The sequence below is a fragment of the Herpailurus yagouaroundi genome, unplaced genomic scaffold, assembly GCF_014898765.1.
Source record: "Herpailurus yagouaroundi ecotype Mexico unplaced genomic scaffold, PumYag 191, whole genome shotgun sequence".
Classification (NCBI taxonomy): domain Eukaryota; kingdom Metazoa; phylum Chordata; class Mammalia; order Carnivora; family Felidae; genus Herpailurus; species Herpailurus yagouaroundi.
Genome location: NW_024412422.1, coordinates 15283460 through 15289637, shown reverse-complemented (window position 1 = coordinate 15289637; position 6178 = coordinate 15283460). Strand labels below are relative to the sequence as shown.

The 6178-nt window shown below is 57.7% G+C and overlaps 1 long non-coding RNA gene across 1 annotated transcript; it reads left to right on the top strand.

The window, feature by feature from the left end:
• The first annotated feature begins 1155 nt into the window (after positions 1-1155).
• Positions 1156-2769, top strand: LOC121010416 (uncharacterized). The gene is made up of 2 exons (XR_005781144.1): positions 1156-2326; positions 2555-2769. It is a non-coding gene; the product is annotated as an uncharacterized LOC121010416 (long non-coding RNA).
• The last annotated feature ends 3409 nt before the right edge of the window (positions 2770-6178 follow it).

Below are 6178 nucleotides of genomic sequence, written 5' to 3'. Positions count from 1 at the left end.
TAGCAGGGAGGGGTGTGGCTGGCTTTGTTCAGGCTGGAGCCACCTCGTCTCCAGAAAGGTCGCAAGCGATGGGCAGACCAGGCTGTGAGTCCTGGCCGTGCCTCCACGTTTGACTCTGGGCAGGCTCTCGGTTTCCACATCTGTGAAATGGGCACGTGCTGGTCGGCACCAGCTCAGTTAGGTTGTAGTAACAAGCGCCCCCCCCCCCCCACCCCTTCCACTCTCGCGGCTTTTGACACAGCCACAACTCAGTTCTCCCTGCTGCTGCGTGTGTTCCGGGGGTCGGCTCTGGGCTCCGCGTTTCCTCACCCGGGGGGCCCAGGCTGACGGAGCGAGCATCCCGTCTACGACGTGCATTGTTCCTGGGCACCGGGCGAATTGTGCCCCGGTTCTTACAGTGTCTTCTCGGGAGCAACTGAACTCACTTCCGCTCCTGTCTCCTTGGTCCGGGGCCAGTCACGGGGCCTCGCCTCACTTCTGGGGGCGGGGCTGGGAGGACAGAAAAATCCTACTGTGTGACTGTAAGCAGGAAAGCCAGAGGCGTTACTGTTGATCAGGGAGCCATCCTAGAAGTCGGGACTTTTTTTCTCCCTCCTGGAGACGCTGATTTCTGCCTCTAATCCCCCCTCCCCCACTCGGCCCCCTCACTCCTTCTGCTACAGGCTTTAGTGAACAGCAGTCTCCCTCCCTGTGTCTACTGCTAAATTTTAAAGCGGGTCGGGCTCACAGGCAAAGGGCCCCTGGGGTGGCCACTCTCCAGGGACCCAACTCTGGCCCAGAGGGGGCTGGGACCAGGCCTTGACTTCTGACTGTACCCTCAGAATCTGGGGCGGTGCCTGGTGCACAATGAGCGCTCAGTAATTACTCGCTGCAATTAGGAAGCGATCGCGGGCCCTGGAGAAGGTCAGAGGCGGGCTCCTCAGTGCTCCGTGCTGCCGTCCCCACGGGTCACTGCCATTTACTGGGGATTCGCCGTGTGCCAGGCCTCCTGAGCCGTCCGCCCTGCGTGCATTAACCCCTTAACCCTCTACCCACCCCCCACTCCACCGTGGAACAAGGGGGGCAGGGAGGGGTGCCCCGGCTCAGCGGCGATGGCCCCGTGGAAGTTTTCTCACAGCGGGACAGGCGGCGTCCTGAGCTGCTTCTGGAGGGGGGAGCGAGAGCGGGAGAGAGATTTCCACACGCGGGGGGCTGGGGTCGGCAGGAGGGAGGCAGTCCTTGCGACCTCATTCCGCGGGGCTGCCCCAGGAAGGCGACAGGATCTAGAAGCTGCATCATGCGCCGGGGAGGGGGTGCCCTAAGCAAAGCGGGCCCAGTGTAGACAAGCCCCTTCCTCCCGTGCAACATGGATGCTGAAGAGTTTCACACCGGACGGGGCCGCGTGCTCCTGGATCCCAAGCGTCTCAGGGTCCTCGGTGGGGTGCGGCGGCCAGAGGGACCTCTCAGCCGTTCGGTGTCTGATGTCACCCAGCGTGGAGGAGCCCGAGTCTTGCAGCGGAGACGGAATTTGCTATCATCTTGGAAGAATGAGGGCTTGGAATGGGCTGTATGTTGATTGGAAGGAAATAAAAATCGGATGATCCTGTTTCACTGAGGGAGGAGATCTGCTCCGAGATGCCAAGTCACCGGCCCCTGGTCGCACAGCACGTCCATGATAACGGTGGGATTTGGAACGGAGCCTGCGGTTCGCACCCCTCCCCCGCACACCATTCGCGCACCTTCCGGCCCCGCTCGGGGTGCAAGTACCGCTTGGGGCTTGGGTGTAGGGCAGCAGGGAGAGACCGGGGCGGGGGAGGATTCCGGGCGCCTGGTGGCCGTGACGTGTGATGTAGGTTTGCCAGGAGTTCTAGAAAGTTCAGCAGGCTGCCCCCCGGGGAGCCTCTCGGAGGCTCCACAAGTAACGGCTGTTTTCTGAACAAGTTATCATCCCCTGTCATCTCCCCGCCCCAGGCTGGGCGGGAAGAGGCCGTGAATCACCCAACGCTTTTAGGCCAGGCCGGTTAATTCACCTCTCTGAGCCTCAGTGTCCTCGTCTCTGAAATGGGCCCCACGACACGGTTGCAGGTACAGTTCGGCGAGAGGACCGGTGGGGACTCAGCCCCGGGCCCTGGAGCAAACAGAAGAAGCTCGATGTAACACTGGCATCTTCTCGCAACGGCGAATCTTGCTGTTCCGCGCGACTCAGCGGCTCGCTCTTCTCTCAGGGACACGCCAAAGTGACACTCGCGCGCGCGCCCCAGGCCACGCGTACAAGGAGGTGCGTCGCAGCCCTGTTCACCGTAGCAACATCTGGAGCCAGCCGTTCCGCTCACTGGAAAGAAAACGGGTAAGCAAATCGTGGCTCGTTCACACAGAGGAATATTACACAGCAGTGGAAATGAACACGCGTCGTCTCGCTCGAGGGCAGAGCGTAGGGCGGAGTTTGCAAACTTTGACTCTATTATTTTTTCCCCATTGTCCTTTTCCAATAATAGCTTTACTGAGACGTAATTCGCATGTGATACAATTCACCCTTCTAGAGCGTACAGTTCGATGAGTTTTACTCTCTTCACAGAGCCCTGCCATCACTTGTGGAACATTTTCAGAACCCTGAAAGGAAACCCCCAGAGCGCCGAGCCCTCTCGCACCGTTTTCCACCCGCATGGAGAGACCACAGTCTGTTTAGGTGCTCGTCGGTCGATGGGCGTTTGGGTTGTTCCCGCTTTTTTTTTTCTTTTTTCATGTTTTTCAAGAGAGAGAGGGAGACAGAGGAGGGGAGTCGGGGAGGGGCAGAGAGAGAGAGAGGGAGACACAGAATCAGAAGCAGGCTCCAGGCTCCGAGCCGTCAGCACAGAGCCCGACGCGGGGCTCGAACTCACGGACCGCGAGATCACGACCTGAGCCAAAGCTGGATGCTCAACCAAGGGAGCCACCCAGGCGCCCCTGGGGTTGTTTCCATTTTTTGGCTTTTGCGAATAGCGCTATACTGTGAATATTTGCGTACGGAGTTTTGCGCGGACATATGCTTCCGTTTCTCCTGGGACAGGTTCACACTTGTTCCCTGGTGCGGGGAGGCTGTCCTGCAGGATGTTCATCAGCACCCCTGGCTCTCACCCACCAGGTGCCAGGAGCACATCGCCCCCCCGCGACTGGTGACCATCAAAACCGTCTCCAGACATTGCCCAGTGTTCCCCCCGGGAGGTGAAATCGCCCCTGCTTGAGAATCACTGGGGCAGGATGAGAAAATCTGGTCACGGAAGGCCACAAGGGACACCACACCCTTGATAGGAATTTGAAAACAATCACAGCTCGGGTGCTGCGGCGGTATTTAGGGCAATGGTTCGCAAAGTGTGGTCCCAAAGCAGCAGCATCCTCTGGGGTAGCGTGTCAGAAATGCAGATTCCCGGGCCCTCCGGGGGGTGGGGCCTGGAATCTGTTCCCACAGGCTTCCCAGTGTTTCTGAGCACACGCGTGTGAGAACCACGTTAGGCACACACACACACACACACACACACACACACACCTGCATGTAGAAACGCAGGGGAATGATGAATACCCATTCAGGTTCGTGTTCCCGGCCCAGAGTGAGGACAGTATAAATATGCAGTAAATCAAGGAATCGTGCTCCCTTCTGGGGGGTGGGGGGACGCACGTGTACCTCCATGAGTCGTATTCATGTTCCGGAATGGGGGGAGGAGAGTCAGGAGTGTCCGTTATATTATGGAACAGGAAATTTAAAAGTACCAAAAAAAAAAAAAAAAAAAAGGTACAAAGAGAAAGACAGACACAAAGCTGTGAAATAAGACCAGGCACCCATCCATGGTGGGAGTGAGTCATGAGATTAGAATGGACCTGATCGTGTGCCCCTGACGCCCCGGAAGAACCAATGCTGGGCCCTACCGCTGCGTCCAAGTTCGTTTGCCGAAAGGGGGGGTGGGGGTCTCAAAGAGCCCCCACGGGTAAGTCCTGGGTTCTGCTGCCTGGCCGGTCCCCGTGAGCTTTTCAGACCATCTCGGCTCTAGAAATCAGGAGTAGTTGCTACGGTTTATTGAGCAGCTACTGCGTGCCAAGTCGCTGTTGGCTTAAGCACACACAGTCACGCTGGAGTTCATGGTGTCCCGTTTTATAGATGGGGAAACCAAGTCTCAGAGATTAATTGACTTGCCTGGGTGTCCAACGGCTTTTGGAACTGGAGCCTCGGTGCAGGTCTGTCTTTTCCCTGGATCTTCAGGGCCTTGGGCAGGGTCACTCTGAACACCCAGGCCAAGGTCTCACTCCAACAAAAGCCAAGTTCAAGATGTTTTGGTTTCTCTGTGAATGGCCCTAATCCTCTCCATTACAGGCCTGGCTGGCTGGGGCTGTTGTTTTCTTGAAGTCTCCAAAAGATGAGGTCACAAGGCCCAGAGAGGTGAATACATCACCCAAGATCCCCAGCAGAGGAAGGAGGCACACCTACCTCACCTCCTCCAGGAAGCCCTCCATGCCTGCTGCATTGCCTCAACTCCTCCACCACTTGGGGGCTCAGGGACACATCCCCAGAGCCCGTTTGTCTTCTAACACAACTCAGGTGGTTGTCAGCCCCTCACAGGCAGAGCCCAAGCCTTCCACTGCTTTGTATGTCTCTTCCCTTACCTCCCTGCTTCTCCCCCATCAACACAAGACGGGCACACACCAGACCTTCAGTGGGTCCGCTGGATGTGAGTGGGCAGGGTAGGCACAGCCCTGGGGCTCATGAGAAGGCCCCCCTGAGTATGTGCCCCTTTTCTTCCCCACTTCAAAGTGGTCTGGGGCCGAGACACCCAACTCTGCAGAGTCAGCTGAGACCAGGAGGCTCTAACTCCCCAAACAATGACTCGAATGGCGTCCGTGCCCAGAACCCTGCCTGGATGAACAATCCTGAGCCGCCTACAGCCTTTCTCATCTGTTGTCATCCCTGTTTTACAGGTGAGGAAACTGAGGCCCAGAGAGGGTGACAGACTGGTCCAAGGCCACACAGCTGCAGAGGAGCCCGGATGTGGGCGGAGAGACTCCAGTTAGGGCCATATTTATGGCTCCCATAGGAGAGGATGTGAACCCCGGGCCGCAAGGCCCTTTACGCTGTTTTTAGGTTTCGGTCACGCAGATTCTCCCAGGTTATGCAGCCTGGGCCCGCAGCTCGAATCCGGCCAAGGAATGTCACAGCGGCTCAGCAGGGCCAGGATGGGGAGGGGGGCTGGGCAGAGGAGGGAGTGGAGTCTTGGCCGCAGTAACAAATAGAAAGCAAATTGTGTTTCCCTTTGCTTCCAGGGAGGGGATGTGCCGGAACCCAATTACCCCCTTACAATGGATGCTCTATTGTCGGATGAGGCAAGGTCAGGGGCAGGCGGGGCGGGGCAGGGCCCTGCCCGGGGCACAGTGTCCCTGGCACAGCCAGTTGGCTGCGCCCTGGCTGACCTGGCTTCCTCCCGCCAGCCCCACCTCCCCCCTCTCCTGGCTCACAAAGACCCAGCGTCTCTTTCCAAAGCTGAGTGCTCCCCTCCAAGTAACCCTGACGCTGTAGGTCCTCTCTAGGACCTTCCGTAGGAACCAAGGCTCCTTCATCGCCCCCCCTCCCCTTCCCCCCCCCCTTCTCCATCTATCTTGTTAATGATCTGGAAATGTCATCCATCAGGCAGCTTTGGCTCCCGCTTGAGATTCATTCATTTCTTCACCAGCTATTTGTTAAGCACCTACTATGTGTGGACACTAAGGCCATGCTCATTTACCAACTCTTTGCGGAGCGCCTACTATGTGCTAAATGCTAAGGCCGTGGGCATTCATCTGCCAAGTGTCTGTGGAACACCTACCACGTGTCAGGCGTCCGGGATGCCGCGGTGAACAAGACAGACGTGGTCTCGGGCATCTTACAGTCCGCTGGGGGGCGGGCACTCAACAACAGTTTGACTCGAGGGGCGTTTATTGCCCACCGACTGCATGCGGTGTTGCTAGGCTCTTGGAGGACGGGACTGGAAGTAAATGCATGACGGTCAGTGCGGGTAGCAGGAGGATGAGTCGACTTAGGACGGGAACCCTGCCTCCATCATGAACTAAGTTTGTAACTTTGAGAGACTGATTTTACCTCCAGGGTCTCAGTTTACTCGCCCGTGAAATGGGCGGTAAGGAGACTTAGCAAAGGGGCCTGAGAAATGTCATCCGTTTTCTGTGGGGGCAGCGGCTGCCT